The sequence below is a fragment of the Micropterus dolomieu genome, linkage group LG20 (genome assembly GCF_021292245.1).
Source record: "Micropterus dolomieu isolate WLL.071019.BEF.003 ecotype Adirondacks linkage group LG20, ASM2129224v1, whole genome shotgun sequence".
NCBI classification, from domain to species: domain Eukaryota; kingdom Metazoa; phylum Chordata; class Actinopteri; order Centrarchiformes; family Centrarchidae; genus Micropterus; species Micropterus dolomieu.
In genome coordinates this window covers 25,495,594-25,514,811 of record NC_060169.1, presented here as the reverse complement: position 1 = coordinate 25,514,811, position 19,218 = coordinate 25,495,594, and the positions used below count along the sequence as shown (strand labels likewise).

The window sequence follows — 19,218 nt, the reverse complement described above, 5'->3', positions numbered from 1 at the left end:
ATTTAACAAAAAGTGGGTTATTAGAGGAATCGATTATAGGGAATGATAAATAAAATACTTGTAACTAAGTGTTCACATCCCTACAAAGAACTGTTTCAGTAACTGAAAGTGCGTGCATGGAAAGTACACGTACTACTGGATGTAAGCATAACTTTGAGGTATCCTACTTTACTCTGATGCTTAGAATAAAATTTTGTGCTACTTTATGTGTGTACCGCACTACAAGTCAGAGGGAAATATTGCCCTTTTTACTCAATTTATCTGACAGCATATACAAATCACAATTAGCTTATAAAATATGATGTATTTCGATATAAAGAAAATACCCAGCTGCATACAAATAGTTAAATTACCATCCCTTCAACCAGCTGCAACATGAAAAATGTGTTTTACAAGTCAGCGCATAAAGAGTTCTTTTACTTTTGATACTTTATAGTAAGACTGCGAGTATTTATTTTGAGAAGAAATAACACAATCTACCTTTGACCAATAAAAAGCTGGGTTCATAAGCGTTCAATACGCTCAGAGGTTTTGCTGCTAGATCACTTTGGTCTGGTATGACCAGTACAAAATGGTGGCCAATGTTAGCTAATGTTAGCAAACAATATTGGCTGGATAAAATGGACATTACTGATTCAGTTTGCTGACTTTAAAACACCTCTCAACTTGTGCTACTATTACAACAACTTAGAATTTTAGCTAAATGCTAATCTGTAGTTAAGCTAATTATACCAGCTTGTAGCAGCAGTGGGAGCTGTTCAGCAAAAGTTACGAAGTTTTGCTTTAAGTACATTTTGCTCCTACGTCGTCACATCTGTTCTTCTACTTTAGTAAATGTATGAATGCAGGACGTTTACATGTAATGGAGTTGAGCTACATTATGATAGTGGTACTTTTACTTATTTTACTTTTTGAAAGATTCTTCTTCCAACACTGCTTCACACCCCCAATAGTGGGCTTATCAAAGAGCCAACAGTACTCCTGCATGTATTTCAGTGTTTCAAAAAAAGGCTGAGTGAGAAATGAAATTAATCGGTTTTTTTAGGCAAAGAGCAAAACTACCTGTTCTAGTGACTCTGCTTGTAAGGCTATCTCTGGTCAGGAATTGTGGCATTTCTGGTCATCTGTACCCGTGTCACATAAACACTCCAAAGCCCTGAAGTTGCATTGGCAAATCATAAGGGGATGGGGAAATCAATAAAACCTGCCATTTACTAAAGGTCCACATAATCTCTGTGCTTCGGTGTGCTTTTAACGGTTATTGAAGAGATTGGTCCTTCATATGGGACTTTCGGGTATAGTTAAAGGCCAGGGATAATTCTGGCTGTCAGACCGAGAATTAGTCTGAGCCAGTTCCTCAATAATAATTCCACTGCCTTCTGCAGTAGGAATATCTCTGTGAATGAAATACTGTAAGGGTGAATTATATTTGCTATAAAAAACTATTTGGAGTGTCTGGAGTGTCAAGACGGCATTATTTTAACGCAATTTTAGTAGTGAGAACAATACCATTAGTTGGAGTAAGTGCTACTGCAGATACACAAGTATGAAACATGATAATAAGATTGCCGGTAAAAAGGAACAAATTAAATGACTTTGGTTTGATCAATATCAGGCCCACATTACATTGGCCCGTTATTAGGAATCAGACATCCCCTTATGATGGCCAAAATCCTATTATTTCAAGGGTTAACAACAAATAAGTACATGCAAACTTTTTGATTTTGTTGGGGTGAAAATGGTCACATTTGTTGAATAGTATTGTGAAATTTCAGCCGCCTCATTGCAAAAAACATCAGGGCCAGACATCAGACTATTTTAATCAATCCTGAGAAAGAGACACATAAAGACAGGCATCATTTGTCGACAAAAAAAAAAAAAAAATTCCAAAAAGGGGAGACCCGTGATAGCCACATAGATTTGAATGCGAAGGTGGCCAGTGGGTTTCTGGACAGTTTCTGAGTACAGTAGAGTGACCCACTATTTGGCAGTGATGCAGTTGGGTTGCACAACTCTCCCAATTGCACGGCCAGTCAGTCTGGGAAAGCAGGTGATTCACTGTGACGGTGCCAGCCAGCTGCTGTGGTGATGGCCTTGGTCACCCCTGGCCCCACCAGCAGGCATGATCACTGCTTACCAGTAAAATGTCGGCCAGTGGAAGGAATGCAGTGATAGCACAGTCAGTGTAAGATGTGGTCAAGAGTCAGACATTTTCCAGGCTTCAAAAGAAGCACTGAGGCCAGTTATCAATGAAGGGCAAGTTAACAAACTGAATGATTAGTCACATTACATCATTTCTCCCATCATCACTGATATTTCAGATGCACTAAATAATTGGTTTGCCAGGTGAACCCGAATTAAACAGCTTCTGATTCACTGAGATAGCCCTGTATACTTAAACTGATACTTGACCCAAAATCTATCTAATGAAACTTCCTACCACCCAGGAATCACAGGTTTCCCCCTGGATAGAATACTCTCAAGCTCTGATGTGACTTTCATAGAAAATAGAATAACACGGAAATACTTTATAACGTTTTGCTCCCTTCTAAAGAACATCAAAACGGTCTGCTCTGCCAAGTGTGACATCACCTCGTTGTTAACCAAGTTCAGCAAAGAACACTTGACAAACCACATCCTCTAAGTCCATAAAAAGTCAGCACGGAGAGCTGGGTAACAGATCTAATTGTCAGCAGTTCTGATAAATGGAACTTTATTAACTGCAGGTAATAGTACTGCTATATGATGCTGCTGTGTTGACTCAATAATCCCACAACATCTGGTCATAGTCAGATTGGACTGCTGCCTTTACAGTCACCATAGTGAATAAAGTCTGTGTCAACCCACGACTGCAAGGTATTCATTGCACTGGTACAGACACTGTGCACTCTACTGTTAAAACAAACAAACGTTACAACAATACCTGGCATTTAAATATCTATACACATGATTGCTTATGAACAAGGGGTTCAAGCCATAGTTCAACACACTGCAGCCAAGGATATTAAAAGTCTGATTTTATATAATCTTAAATATTAACCATGACAACAGTTAAGACTAGATAATACAAAATATAATGAAAATGTGCAATGATCTGTTACACTGATCGTATTCCTCTTGCAGCCCTCTGCAGCGTGGGACTGCACCCAGATTCAAACAGAGACTTACTGCAGAGTCAGTCCTGAGTGGGGCCCACTGGCCCAAGTCCAGAGGAATACACTTTGTGATGAGCGTCTAAACATGACATTGATCAGGCTGGGAATGGACCTCTTTAGCCATCTTCAGCACAGACATTTCTCTTTATAAAAAAAAATAAAATAAAAAAAACACACAACAACATGTCCAAGCTATTAAAAAAGGTCTATACAATTAATTGATCAAGTTGGCAAGAAAGTGGCTGACAGTACACCACCACCCAGAAAAAAAAAAATCCAATAAAGGACAACCAATCCAGGCTATGCCATGTGGAAAATTTGGGATGTTTAAAATGTAATAAACCTACTTGCATAGTAATAATAATAATACTCTCCATAATTGGAGAAACAAAGATGTGCCAGTTCCAATTAAATATTTAATTCCTTTTGGCTGAGGACAACCGTAACAAAAAAGAAACAGATTATGGTTCATGAATAACAAAATTAAGTTTGCAGCTGCCTAATCAATACTAGAGCACTTAGTCATTTATAAATAATTAAGGCGCTACAGCATGTGTGACTGTCATTGAATTCCTTCCAAAAATGGGTAAATTATATAAAAGCGGATTTACTACTAGGTCAGACTGCTACTGTCTACTGACAGACAAATCCTAAATAAAAAGTAGTTAAAAATGTGCTCCCAACGCATACTGTGGATTATTCACTGAAAAACAAATACATCATAAACCAACTGGAGGTAGAATGGGGTACATACGCATTCTGTCTATAGGAGCGCTTTGAATTTGTAAAACTGTACACTTGATTATGCAATATAAAAAAATATTGTAATGGATGAACAAAAACAACATAATACTGGAAAGGTGGCAGATTTCTTGAGAGCATTTCAAAATGATCCAGGATGACCGAAAGCATGACAGTTACGTATCACATCCAGACTGCATGCATGCGCAAAATATGCATCTCAAGTTCAGATCTGGTTGTTTATCGAAACGTGACATGAGACACGCCAGCATTACAGCTCATTAATCGTTAGAGAACTAAAACGCACAGCAACCGTAACCTCATTTGTGGAGTGGGGCATGGTTACAGTGGGAGGCTAGGCACCAGATGCTGCCATTTACTGTAATTGCTATCTGAAAGGGGCTCATTGAGTGAGCTTGAAAATGTACATTAGTGTATACGGTCATGGAGAGATGCAGTTGTTCAGGAACACATCACAAATTCTATTGACTTCCATTAATGATCTAAAAGTAATTAGCAACTTATTTTGTGTCTACAGGGGAGATCGTGGTAATCGATACAGTGCACCTGGCAAGCGCCTTTAAACCAGGTATGTGTGGCTGGCTTACACACACACACACACACACACACACACACACACACCCCCCCCCCCCCCTCAGCCTTGCTGGGTAAACACAAATGGTGAGGAAAGTAGACGGTTTAGTTTCAAAAGCTCCCAGGACCGATATAATTCATTATGCTATAGAATGAGTTGCCAGGTGAAGGGCATCCGACACCAACACACTGCTTTCACGGTGTTTGTGTGATGGTATAATTGAAGAGAGTGAATCACAAAAGACAAAAAAAGGGAAATCGACAAAACCAATCAAACTGTAAGTGTGAGAAAATACAGAGAAACTGTAGCCACAGTTGCAATTAAAAACAGCAGATGCAGCCTGCAGGATCATGAAGAAAGCTTTCAGCCTTTAACGCTGTCACAGTGCATTTCCATATGGTGCCCTGGAAGATGGAAACTACTCCTTATGCCATTAAGTCCTGCCAAGACAAACATGTAGTGCACATCAATCAACAATGACATTGATGCGAGGCAGCACGTCACTAGTATAGCTTTGGACAGTATACAGTATGTCACCAGCCAAACTTAATGTAATCCAACTACCAAGATGTGAATTAATACATTGTATGTTTGGGCTCAACAGTTCATTTAAATCTAACTGAAATCGTAATATGGCCTTCTGCAATTTTGAAATCGCAGGAGGCAATATTTTTTAAAGACGAAATGTACGTCTGCAATGATGTCCTGGCCTACACATCATATTCTACAGACTTTTAGGAAACATCTTTGTTTGGTACAGATCCTTGCAGAATCACACCATAATCATTTAAATATGTTTTCCAATGAATGAGAATAATTATGTAAAAATTATCTTTCCCTCCGAAGTTGCAATTGCAATATCAACCAACCCTAATGTATGTACATTTGTATGAGGTGGACCACAGCATCGCTACTAGAGCAGGTGTTGGCATATGGGCTAATTTCATTGGCTCCAAGTCTGTGACAACAGCAGGTATTACCTACATCGTAACATGCAGAGTGCAATCTTTCCATTACTATTATTCAAATGTGTTGAAGTTAATCAAAAGCCTAATCATCACATTTTCAACTACTTCTCTTTCATGCGTATGTGGTGCTGCACACACCATGTGTAGTACTGAGAGTACACACTGAAACTAACTGTACATAGGCGTTCTCCATTCTATCCAATTACAGTCCAAACAGATGACTTTAAGAAGAGCCATTCTGTTCCTACATGCATTCATCAGCGTCTTACCTTATTTCTGAGGGGAATGCAGCCTTGGAAGTCTGCTGATGTTCACAGCTGAAGAAACAAATGGTAGACACGCATTAGACAAACGGACAGAATATTTATATATATAGGTTTACACATAAAAGATAATTACAATCTTTCCTCTAAATACAAATATAAGAAATTGATCCCACATAAGAAATCAGTTTTATTGCCAAGTAGGGTTAAACTTACAAGTGATCCTGCTTCATAGAGATCTCCAGGCACAAACTGCTCAGCGCAGTATTTTTAGATATTTGTAATAGGCTATGCCATATGTGGCAGCACATGAGGATAAGAAACACCCAATGCAAAACGAAATCCAGATATGCAAAATAATTAGAATCTTGCTCTCAATAATAAGGACACAATTACAGCTGGTTAAGTGGATGAATGCAAATTCAAAATCCAACAAACACAGCAAGGACATCACAGTTCAGCTGCTTTGCCAATGCACCAATGCAAATAGGGTTTTTCTAAGCAGACAAACACATTCAGTATAGGAGTATAATATAATGATTTAATAGTGAAATATACCAGAGAAAGAATTCAAAACATAAAAATATGTACACCGACAGTTGAGTCAACTTCCAATTTCAAATTCAGGAGGTCTCTAAACAGTTCCAACTTGTTATTGGTAGTTGCACTTGTCCTACCTAGTGGTGCCCAAGGCAAATATTTACTCAGATTTTGTAGAAAGAGATTTGTACAGTTTGTTATCGGGGCCACTCAGGGCATTTTTTTTGTTGTTGATTGTACTGGCTACATTTAGCTTTATCAAACTCACTCCTCTAAAACACTTACACCTGCCATATAACCACAGAGTAGCATGAACAAATACACAGCTGTCAGCACTTTTATTAAATGATATCCAACTGACAGGGTTCATCAAGGAGCGATGAGAGCAGAGCCTTTGGAGGGTTTAGATTGGTCACTTTATGTCAATTGTGGATCTATTGCGACACACCTTGAAAGTGCTGCAGCGGTTGATTCATATTATCATATTAAGTCTACAACACAACAGTGACCACATGTAGTCAAGTATAGCATGGTCCGCTGCCAGTTTGGTATGTGTGGTATTTTGCTGCCGTTAAATTTCCAAATGTTCTGGACAATAATTCTCCATAGGAGGACAAGTAGAATATTTCAGAAAAGACACTATGGGTTATTAGACCTGTCCAGGCTGCAAAGTATAATGGCCACAGCCAGAGCTAATGACATGGGCTGCAGCCGCTCCACTGACAGGCTGTAGACTGATGGGGACAAGTGAGAGACACTCTCAAGGTGGATCACTGGAGGGAAAAGCAACACACTGCAGGCTCTCACCCCATCGTGAGGTTTTGCACACACCGCAGTCACACAGCCACTCACACTCAACAAGGCTGTGCTGTAAGCAATAATGCATCAGCCAGGAAAACCTACACGCAGGTGAAGAGATCTGGTTTTACACACACACACACACACACACACACACCCCCCCCCACAGGTGTGATAGGACCAAGAATTTTTCACATGAAAACAGGACTGCAGCATCTCAAGCCACCAATGAATCCAACAAAGAGCAAAGAATTCCAAACAATGTAATGTTAGAGGGTAAAATCCAAACAGCTGCATTCTGTTGAAGGCAAACATTGGCCGGTGCCGCTAACCATGTATCCGGCTTCTGATTACCAACTTACTCATCAGACTCCCTGAGAGCAACCTGTCCCCTGAGTGTCATTAACTTGCTGACATTGGCAGGGAGGAGGAAAGGGTAACGGATTCACACAGTGGCTCTCTTTTCAAATTCCACTGAGGAGGTTAAAAAAATAAAATAAAAAAATAAACAAGATGGCTTCCATTAGTAGAATCTTAATATCCCCAAGAGGAATGGATATAGTATCTATCTAGCCTAGCGCATTGCCACTAAAGAACAAAGACTCAAAGGGAAAGAAGGTTGTGGAATGTGTCACTTATCCGAGTCATGCAGGGTCTAATTCTGTTTCCATGCGTTTTTTTCCATTTAATTCACATGCAAATCTGCTCTTAGGCACAGGTGTTAACAGTTTTTCAATTTAATTCTCTAATTTTAATTGTCAACACGTATCTATCAGCCCTTGTGGGTGTATTGTGTGGCAGCTGTGTAAATCTTTAAAGTAATACAGATCATTCCAATCCCTACTACTTTAAGAGTTCTCCACCTACTTAGCATTAGCAGCGAATGTAGCCTCGAATGGCTGGTCTCAAGCGGAGATGAGTGGCCTACATAGCTCTGGTAAGCTCACCAACTTCTGACTCCACATTTTTTTTCAATATCAAAACTTGTAGTCTTCAGACCCAACTGACATTGACTCAAGTGACATCACCAGAGGTGATTTATCAGACTTCATGCAGCTCCCTCTGGAGACACAAAAGGTTTTTCACATATGTAGCGGTACTCCAAGATCTGCAAGATGTTTAAAAATTGGTTGCGCTCCGCCTTAATTTGAAAGTCAACAAGAATTCACCTTTCAAGGAATATGTTTGTTCAAACTGGCAAAGTAGCAAAATGTGCGATCCAGTGTTATTTTAACATTCAAATGATCCCTCAAATGTTGATTAAACTGGATTCTACAATGTTTGTATTCTACAGTGTTTGTACTCCATAATAGTAAGTGGTTATTAAATTGCCAAGTAACAAGGCCTCACAACAAAACATTAGAAGGAAGATTTCTCACAGTTCAAACAACCACACAATATGAAAGGAATCTCTGTCACATTATTTTAAAGCTCTTTCCAATGGAGAAATGCTAAGTCTTCTGTCTCCAGGAAAATAAACGTGAGCACCTAAATTAAACAAAATATGCTTGAAGGGAGAGAAACCTTATCCCACACAACTTAAGAGACATTTGCATTCCTGTAATTCTCTTCTCTGTGCCCGAGGGGGATTGCTTTGGATTCAACATGACATCTCCGACACCAGTAGTTACTTTGTGCTTAAAAATCGAAATCAACTCTCAGAATATTTTGTTAGATTGAATCTTGTCAAACCTGTCATGACCAAAAAAATGACAGGAAATAAGGCTGCTGATAAATGAGTGGGGAACCTCCTGTGGTCCCCTATGGTTTCCAGAGGTGGGGTGCAGGGGCATTGCCACTGGCAATCTTTAAGAAGCACAATATGCCACTGGAGACTTTATTGTTCCGCCCGTCCTCCAGTTTCATTAATCACACACCGCAGAGGAGGACAGAGTGGGGACAGTTCAGACAATATGGTGCCAGGGAAACACCTTGCTCCAGCCCCAAAAATGAGGTTTTAATAAAGCTGCACACTATGACTTCTCAACATATCGCACCATCAACACAGCTGGATTACAGGTCAAAGTGGCAACTCATATTACTTACCGAAGGTGTGTATGAATATGTATGAGGGAGGGAGTGTGTGTGAGGGAATAAAATAAAGCATCTTGGCACATTAAATAACCACCTAGCAAAAACATACATTTGAAATCACCTTCTTAACCAGGTTTACTGCACACAGCTGTTGTCACTGAACAGCTCCGCTAAAACAAACAGGGTCTGGGTTCCTTGCTGTAGGCCACCTCAAAGAACAATGGCAGCTGTACACTGAGGGGAAAGTATTACTCGTTCCCATCCACACTCTCCAACAACCTTTTGTATTAGATAAACTTGCCTATCTTAAAGGACCAATTCAACATTTAGTTAAATACGTTTATTCTCTTACTTGCAGAGAGTTTGATACCACTCTCTTATCTGTTATTACATATGAAGCTATAGCCAGGAGACAGTGAGCTTGTCTTAGCATAAAGCATGGTAGCAGGGGAAAGCAGCTCGCCTGACAACTTTTTGAAACTGTAACCATCATACAATCTCAAATTGATGCACTATATCAGGGGGAAAGTACATTCCCTTCTCAAGTAACCTATATCAAAGCTTAATATCAACTGGAATCCATCTAAAATGTGGATAAAGTTGAACATCCCTTAATTTAACACACATCAGTTTGACAACTGGCTCAGCGCAGTCATTCTGCTGGGACAGCATGTGGTTGCAGAGACAGATAGTCTCTGCAACCACATACTTGGGGCATTTACCCCCCCAAACCTCTCCTCCAGCAGGCCACAACACTGCAATGTCAAATAACTCCACATTGAAGCATAAAAGCCTAAAATGCAAAGTGCAGCTCAGCTTTGCGACACAGACTAAAGCCCACCAACTAATTGTCTGCTGTCTTCCGCCAATCTCATGGATAAGACCCAGATATGCAATTAGCTAAATGGGTCCATGGGATGTGAACTTAATAAAAAGATGGTGGGGTGGGGGTAGGGGGTTCTTCATGTGGTGCAGGACTCATTACCAGCTGTCTTCACATTGGGAGCCACCTGCCTAGAACTGCACTCATAACTTGTTGGCCTCTAGAAAAACTAGACTTACAGAAAAGTAGAGATAGAAAAGGCACCAATGCAACAGTACTAATTAATGTGCATAATACCTGGAAAAATGGTTAATATGAGGAGTTCTAGCAAACATTCACATTTCCACCTGTGTGAAGCAGATAAGGTAACATTTCTGGACAAATATCAGCTAGAATTTCAGTAATTCCACGGCGAGTCAATTATTTAAAGTTAATGACATCAGTTTTCAACAGAACCCAGCGGTGCACCGCTCCTAATAACAATAATGCTTCCATCTTTCTAAACACAAACCATCTGCTCTCGCTGTGCTTGTGTGTGTGTGAATTTATTTTCAACAGTAATACAACTGTGGGGAACTGTGTCTTGCAGCAATAATACCATTCTGAGTCAAGAACAACGAGGTTCTAATCAAAAAAAAAGTCAAAGATTAGTCATTCACCGATTTGGAAAACCGGAATGTTCTCTTGTTACACCAACCTGTTAAAAAAGGGATATCGTTTCATTAATGCCGAATGGCTATGGGAACCATTTTCTCCCCATGCACACTTGTTTTTATTACTGTTGTTTTGAAATGTCCAGCTCTGCGATTTCTAATACCACACATATGTAATAGTGAGCATTTATATTTAGTTTCAGGTGCTCAAAACATTGAAAATTGTCATTTGCAAAGTTCAATAGCAAGATAGCAACACATCTTCCAGAAACAGTCCTACATACTAAATGGCCATAATACGGCTATCTGCCGAATTGTGTGTCCCCAATAAAGTACACTACGCACACAGCATATTATAACAAAATTGCGGACCAGGTAACTCTAAAAACTTTTTTCAGATTTTCAGTTCATTAACACATAATACAAAAGAAAAGAAGCAAACCCTCACATTTGAAAAGGTGGAACAAAGGAATATTCGACATTTCTTCTTGAAAAATTACTTAAATGACTTTGATTATTATGTTTACTGGGAAAATAGTGGCTGATTATTTTGTATTGATTGACTTAACTAATAAAGTAATTGGTTCAGCTCTAGAATCAATAAAGTACTAAAAATATATAAAGTTAAAAAAATAAATACAGTAAATATTCACAAAGCCTCATCTATAACTCTTTGGGGTTTAGAATCTCTTTCATTAGCTTATTTTTCCCTTTTTTGGGTGGAGAGTTGGGGACATCTGGAGAACAGCTGTCGCCTTGCATCACATGGTAGCGCACGCACACACACACACACACACACACACACACACACACACCCCCCTTCCCATCAGAGGTTAAGGGGTCAGGACACAGCATTTAATCTGGTCTAGGTATAGACAATCTCTGGAAATCAAACACCACACAGCCACATTTACACACAAAAATAGGTACGGATGCGTGCTCGCGCGTGCACACACACACACACACACACACACCCCGCCCCCCTCTCTTCTATACAGGGAAACTATTCGACCTTGTCTTGGGAGGGCACAGATTCTCAATGATTAGTCCTGCCCTTCCAGAGGGGTGGGGGTGGAGGGGGTAGCCACTAATTCAATTACACAGACCCTCGTCACTGTTCAGGCCGACTCCCAGTTCCATGAATGGAATCAAACCATCCAGCCAACATCCAGGCAACAATGTGTTTACATTTGTGGTTTACACTTGTAGCTCGACAGTGGGCCCCTGTGTGCAAGTGACTGTGTGTGTCCTATTGCTCTTTGGCAGAACACTGTAAACTAATGACAGACAAGATGAAGTGAGAGAGTTTTATAGGCTCTCCAACAAATATAAAAAAGGTGGATTTTTCAAGGTTTGCTGGAAGTGTCTGCAGTAAAATGCCATTAGAGCAGAATATCAGCGCTGGAATCCAGTATAAAAGATATTTTTCAGGGCAACCTATTTTCATACTGTAAGGTTGGGAAAGACTGGCATAAACCCTGCAAGCTAAAATTCAGAGGTATGAGGCAACAGAGACTGGGGTTGCAAGACACAGTACATAAGGCAACACAAAACTGGAAATCAGGGGATTATCTGAGCTGTTTCTTATAGCCTTAAAACAAATCCCCATACCATTTCAAGTGATTGCTTTCTGAAGCCTACATTCTTAACTAGTAGTCCAAGGAAATTGCATTTACAATGTTCCTCTCCTCTGTAGCAGTAAATAAAAATGATGGCAAGTCTGCCCCGCTTACTATCCTCTGAGCAGCCACTATACAATAGTTAACGGGAATGGCAAAAGCATATCCCTGGCTCACAATTCAATTGAAACAAAATGCCTATATGAAGTGATACAATTACAAAGGATAATGACATGCACTAATCATAAAAACAATCCATTAACTGTTGAAAGGGTTTCAGCATGTACATTTTTCAGTATAAATTAGCAAGATTTTGAGGCAGTTGACCATTCTGGCCAGCATTTCCAGCCCAAATGTGTTACTTGTGGTGCATTGTCACCCATTTCCTTTTTGTTACTAATTAACCAGCCCTCGTCCCTGGGGGAAACGCTGCCATGGCATGGTTCCCAAGGCAGGTCATGTCAGAAAGATCCTTCCTCTTCCACCATCTTAGGCGAGGATGTCATGCAGGTGACTGGGGTTTAAATGACTCAGGATACCACATGTGCACTCATTGACATCAAACAAGTTCAAGCCTATTCTCTCTTTATTCTGTGACAAAATAAAAAATGCAACATTGAAAAAATAATAATAAATCACATTGTAACAATAACTTGGCTGGACAAATAAATGCAATTTACACAGGGATTTGAATAATGTTTTCAAATACCTCAGATTCTCAAGACAGAGTCAAATTGCAAAACTGCCACCACATAAACCCTCAGTAAAAAAAAAAAAAAAAAAAAAAAAAAAAACAACCCACCCTTCCCAATCAATCCAGAACAAGGTTTCCAGAGAAGCAAGGTTGTGCATGCTGCCAGCTGCCAAGCAGTCGTGGCATAGCAGAGCAGCTTGAATCAAATCACAGTTTCGCGCTCCATGGTATGATAGATACTGTGCTCTGGTTACACAGCCTGGTCACTTTAAATGAACCGCCTGGAGCGGAGATCACAACATGGATGTGAGATCAAACAACACTGTAACAAGGAGCTGACTTCAGTGTCCCAGTCAACCAAATCAATGTGAATAGTTGGAGTAAAATAGCTTAAGTCATTGTTTGGTACATTTTTTAAGCTGCTGTAAGATAATTGTAATAATGTTTACAGTGGAACACAACTGAACCACTGAGGTCTGGATGTACATACCCCATTACTGCTGATGTCTGGGTGCTACATGAACAGAAATGGCATCCCAGCTAATGAGAATGCCACATAAGGTACTTAGAGAAGTACTATCAGTAACAGATTTGATTAGAGGGAACTATTCTCTACATTTCTGACCACATTTTACTACCTAATGGGTTTGCTTCTCATACTGGCCTGCACACATGGGCTACTGGCGTCCTCACTCTTAAACTCACCTTAACAAACGCCCCATACAAAGCTCATAAGCAGCCACAAAAGTGAGTACATCATTTACAAAATACTCTAAATAATCAAAGCCCAGTTTAAAAAGTGTGTCTCACCCCGGCAGTCCTGCAGATTAGGACGGGCCGTCCCTCTTCATGAGCTGCCAACCTAATCTTCTTTTGCATCTCAGCTGTAAAGATATGAGAGTCCTCTAATCCGCTCATTGGGTGACCAGCTGCGAACAGACGTTTTACTGTCTGCTACTGTAGCTCCAGCCACTTTGGCTTCCAGAACCCATTTTAGTCAGCTATATGGATTGACATACATTTTAATTAGGATTTTTTCCATTAGCAGCTTTTGCAGTCTAGATTTTCCAAATAGATGAGGGTGTTTCTAGGTGTGACACTTTCCTTAAGACCTTTAGAGCAATTCCAGGGCAAGTTGAAGATATAACAATTTGAGGCAGGTAAGCTAACCACCAGGTTGGAGAACCAATTAAAAAGCAGGCCGGTGGCTGAGTAGAGGCTCAGGGAAACTAAAGATGAACATGGCAGCGGAGGTAAAGGCCTTACAGGGCTGTAGCTGCCTATTGAGGGTGAACAATCCAGCTACTCCAAGCCTGTTTTTTTCAATGCTGTCTGCATAGTGAAAGCCTGGCCCCTTGTTTGTCAGTTCTATTGTTAGGAGCAGGCAGGAGCCGCTCCCAATCCACCTCATACACATTAAATACTCAGCATTGTTTGGGGAGTCAGATGGCAATGGCAACCACACATGCTTGAGAATGTGCACACACACAGCTCTTGCTTTTAAAGATCCCAGGCTATGAAGACTGAGAGCTTGGAGATAAGCTGAAACATGCCATGGTTGCAGCTATTTTAAAATGGCAAATTACTATATCTAAAGAACCCCCCCCCCCACACACACACACACACGCTCCTCAGTGAGGAAGCCATTGGAGCACACAGTGGAGGCACCGTCATTGTGTCTATTCAAGACGGATATTCTGCTAAATTGTTGGTTTCAATCCAAACGCCCAATTTGTGCAGCCGTAATGATTTCACATTAATGTACAACGTGTTGTGTAGTTGTCTGTAGTTGTCTACCATTACATATTTCTAGAGAAATATATATATATATCCCCCTGCTGTAAAAGAGCTTGACCCCTTCTTTTCATCTTATAGTGGATCATGGATGTAATCATTCTGGTTCGAATCTGACATGACACAAGGTTAAATCTGTGAGAGGACCAAACACACATTGTATTTTGGGGTGAATCCCTCCTGAAGATAGGTTCTGGTTAGACATTTTAATAACCTGAAACTGGTTCATAGGCTATGACAAGTTATAAGTGTCGAAACAACTTTTCTCAACTAAAATTCAGTCATTATCTGATTAGTGTAACAATCTACTGCAAGTATGATCGAGTTAATCATTTACAGTGTGTAAATAATCAGTTGTGAATTTTATTTGCAAATAAACAATCTCAGGCCATTTATTTATCACGAGGTGTCCTTGATGATGTCCTTGGTGAAATAAATACAAAACTTCAACTAAATGAAGTTCATGTGACCTATTTCCAGTCATCACAAATCATTTAGAGGAGTCAGTTTCTTAGATACCCAGACGCAATGAAAAAAAATGTCAAAATGTCACACAGGCAGTGTGAATATTCTGTCCATCAATACGCCATCCTTCATCCATTTACCAGATGCGTGTGCTGATTTACGGCCCAGCAAGGTAACCTGTGTCATTTCATCCCTGCGACTGGGTTTCAGCTGAGGTGTTGACATGCTTGCTAGCTGCGGGGTTGAGTGGAGAACGGGCAGGGTGGTGAAATAGAGATAAGGGTGAGAGAAACTAAGAGAGGGGTACATTTGGATGGCAGAAAAAGAAAAAGTGAGAGAGATAGAGAGGGAACATGTGGTGGTGGATTGATCTGAGGTTCGGGGGGAGGGGGGTGTTGGCTGCTACCATTTCCTGCTGGGTCAGCAGACTGGTGCTGATACCAGGACGGCTTATCTTTCAGCATGAATACCAAAACAGCACCAAAGGCAGTGACAGGAGTTAAGGAGACCAACACTATGAATTTGCATGCTGCAGAACGCTGGGATTACTACAGTGAAGATGACAAACTCAACTCTAAAGATTTATTTCTAAGGGGGGACTTTAACGCTAACAATGCCACATGCTGCCCATTTATTTAGAGTGCTCTATGTATACCACCATGATATTTGAATGAAGGAAAACACACTTCTTCGCTTTCTTGTTGAGTGTATCAATATCACTCGTGTCTGTTCGCTAAATACAAAGCTAGAGCTAGAAAACAATTAGCTTAACTTAGCCTATCGCTAGGAAATCGTTAAAGCACAATTCCATTGTCATCGACTTGATGTTTTTACACTCTCTTTGTGGATTAAACAAAGCATACAACATGTTCATTAATAAAACTTAGAGATGTTGGAAGGTAAAGTTTCTACCTTTGAAAAGAGCCAGACACGCTAGCCGTTTCCCCGTTTCCAGTTTTTGCACTAATCTGAGATAATCACCTTTTTGCATTAATGTCACACTTAAACTTGCAATAACTGATATTTTTGGCAACATGGGGGCAGTGGAAACAAGTTGTAATCAGAATATACATTTATCATACATTGACATGGCAAACCTTTCTACCAGTTACAGAGGAACATTAGCATTTATTCAGAGTCATGTTTGTGTTTACTTGATTAATGCAAGTCCAATTTTAACTCTCCCTTTAGTTTTGGTCTCTACAAACTCCTGAATATCTTGTTGTTAGCTGCTAAATGCTCCACTGTATTGACCAGCTAGCTGCTAACTGTGTGTCTCTGTCGTTAGGTCCTGAGCAAGTAGCATACGGAGCATTAAGTAGCATTTGAAACCGTTTTTACAGAAAAACAGCTGCATGAGAGTGGTGAGTGAGAGCGTTTTTAAAATTTAAGCTGCAGGCCAGAAAACCAAAACAGGTAGCTGAAAGACTCCATAAAAAGGTTCCAAAGAGTGGAGAGGAACTTGTTATAATTATCTGTGGGTTCTTTCACAAGCAAATAGTGATGTGTTCCATTATGAATATAGAGATACTGATTTTAGCCTAATGGACAGATATGTGTGTATTTTCATCCAACTCTCAGCAAGGAAGCAAATAAACTTTTTTTTTTTTTAATATTTTCTATTCCTTCAGTATCTTTATGTCCACCTGCGTATTAACACTATGCCATAAATATGGCATGACTTTAAAAAAAAAAAATGCACAGGGATGCCAGGTTGCTCAGGAGCGTTCACCTGCTGTGTGAAAGTAAAAAGGCTTGGCAGCGCAGTTAACAAAGCTCCAATCAGGGAACAAGCTGCACTTGACAGGGAAAATAGATCAAAAGCAAATATCCCATTTCCCATCTGCCACTTGTAACTGGTATTTAAATCCACCATCCAAAAGATGCATGTTGCCAATTCAAAATCAGTCTCCACATGGGCATTCCCTTAAGAGCGGCCAGCAATACATTTCCCACGTGCTGTTTGCCTACCAGCCTTACGAACACAGATAATTTTGTAGCTAATTGAGAGGATGCCTGACTTAAACAGTATATGTAACAAAGGGGAATTCAGCCCTCAAAGGGAGAGACATCAGTCAATCATGTTGTCGAGAAGGTGAAGGGGTGGGTGGGGATGCCCTCGAGAAATTCACTGAGGGTGTGCTCTGCGCTGGGAAGACAAGTAACCCAACTGAGGACAAGGCTGGCATTCTACCTCGAGCCCAAAAGTCCATCTAAAGAGAGAAATCTTACAATGCAGCATTTGTCTTGTTGCCAGCTGGAGAACAAGCTCTCCATAGACATGTTGATATGAAACACTGTGCGCATCAACTTTAAGCTTGGAAGATTACTATAAAAAAAAAAAAAATCTTATTTTAAATTGGCAAAGCAGAAAATATGATATTGGATTATATCAATTTATTTAAAACTGGGAACTGAAGTTATAATGCAACCATTTGCAGACAGTGGCCTTGCAAAATAAGTATATACTGTTATTACTTATGAAGCATGAAATCCCATGCGTTTCATTATTCCTACACAAATATAAACACCAACAAGTTGACGGTAAGGCCTTGTTCAACAGCGTGCAGTTCATGCAGAGTGCATTCAACAAACAATCTAATTTAGCAGTAAACTCTGCAGCCATGGTGATCATACAAAGCTGATAACCAAATCTGAGCATTGCAACTTATGACTTAGCACCACCTCCGCTATTGCCTTCCACCACCCAAACCACAAATATACTCCTGATAGACATAAGCCTTCTTAATGAGTTAATATAATGTGTTTTCCATGGATAGGTGGTCTTTTTTTAAATACAAAGATTGTCCCCTCACCACCATCACACTATAATCAGGACACTAAGAAAACTACTACTATTGCTAAACTAAAAGTCGAGCTAGCAGAGAGCTTATAGCATGCAGCCGGTGGATGGCCTCTCTCCAACAATCTCCACTGCTCATAACTCTACTGAAAATGTCCACCAGATGAAGTCACCGGGAGGCAGCTAACGTAACTACTGTACACTTGATGCTTGCTGCATTAGCGCACACTACCCATAGCACGGTGTGCATATCAAAGACCATTTTCAGCCACTTGATTAACAATGAGCTTTCCACATGTAATGTAAGCCAACTGCCATACTCATAACACCGCCTTCAAAAATGTTTACAGCTCTACATAGCAGAGTACTCTGTTTGAGTGGTGTTTCATCTTCTTCTTTCTGTCCCCATTTTCTGCTCTGAGAGGCCTGGCAGCACTCCCACCATATTCTCTCCCTTAACTAATAAACAAAGAATGGTTTCCCTTATATAGCTCTATTCAAACTCTACAACCTCCACAAGCAACATCAGAGGATTGCAGGGAGGTGGGGAGTGCAAGCAAGTCTGTTTCAGACAGAAAGGTTTCGGCCAAGGGCAAGGAGCACTGACAGTATGATTGTGTAACAGTCATACATTAACAGCCACTTAAAATGCTATTTCTGGTGCCACCCATTTGCAGAATTTTGCAGCGTCAGTATGGATATGTTTAAGAGAGATACAAAGCGAGACACATCGAACACAAAACTATCTGAAAAGAAACAAGAAAATGAAAGAAATAAAAGACTGTTCAAGGAAAACTGTTCAAGGATGATTATTTCCAAACAGTCTCTCAAGAGAAATGAGGGACGAGGCTCATCCTGTCAGTACAAAGTGTTAAAGCATTTTCACCTGCTTGTGGCCAAGTGTCACCATGTGTGATGGTGACACTTGTAAACAACATGCACTCTTCACACTGAAATATTGAACAATAACAGAGCAAGCTCAATACTAATCACCGTGAATAAAACAAGAAAAACATAAATCAAAAAAATTCACAAAAAGAACCAGCAAGCATCTGTCAGATCTGTCATGTCTGATCTTTTTTTTTTTTTTCCCTTTTCTTTAAACCTGTCCTGCCTGGTATAGAGTATAATGACCTGGATACCATATTGTGCCAGACAGATTTTACTTTAACAAGAGAGTATTAAAATACTCCTTTGTCTGTTTTATTATTTATTTAATTATGTATTGATTTGTCACTGGGCCGGACAGGGGGGCAGACACGGGGATGGGGGG

General features: G+C 40.1%; 1 protein-coding gene across 4 annotated transcripts in view; it reads right to left on the bottom strand.

Annotated features, from left to right (window-relative positions):
• The window catches only part of tln2a (talin 2a), a 93,590-nt gene that overhangs the window by 64,603 nt on the left and 9,769 nt on the right, over positions 1-19,218 (bottom strand). For 3 of the 4 annotated variants that reach the window (XM_046032593.1, XM_046032591.1, XM_046032594.1), the window contains exon 2: positions 5,729-5,776. The exons of the other annotated variant lie outside the window; for it this stretch is intronic. The gene's annotated coding sequence lies outside the window, so the exon portion shown is untranslated. The remainder of the gene's footprint in view (positions 1-5,728; positions 5,777-19,218) is intronic. 4 annotated transcript variants of the gene reach the window in all.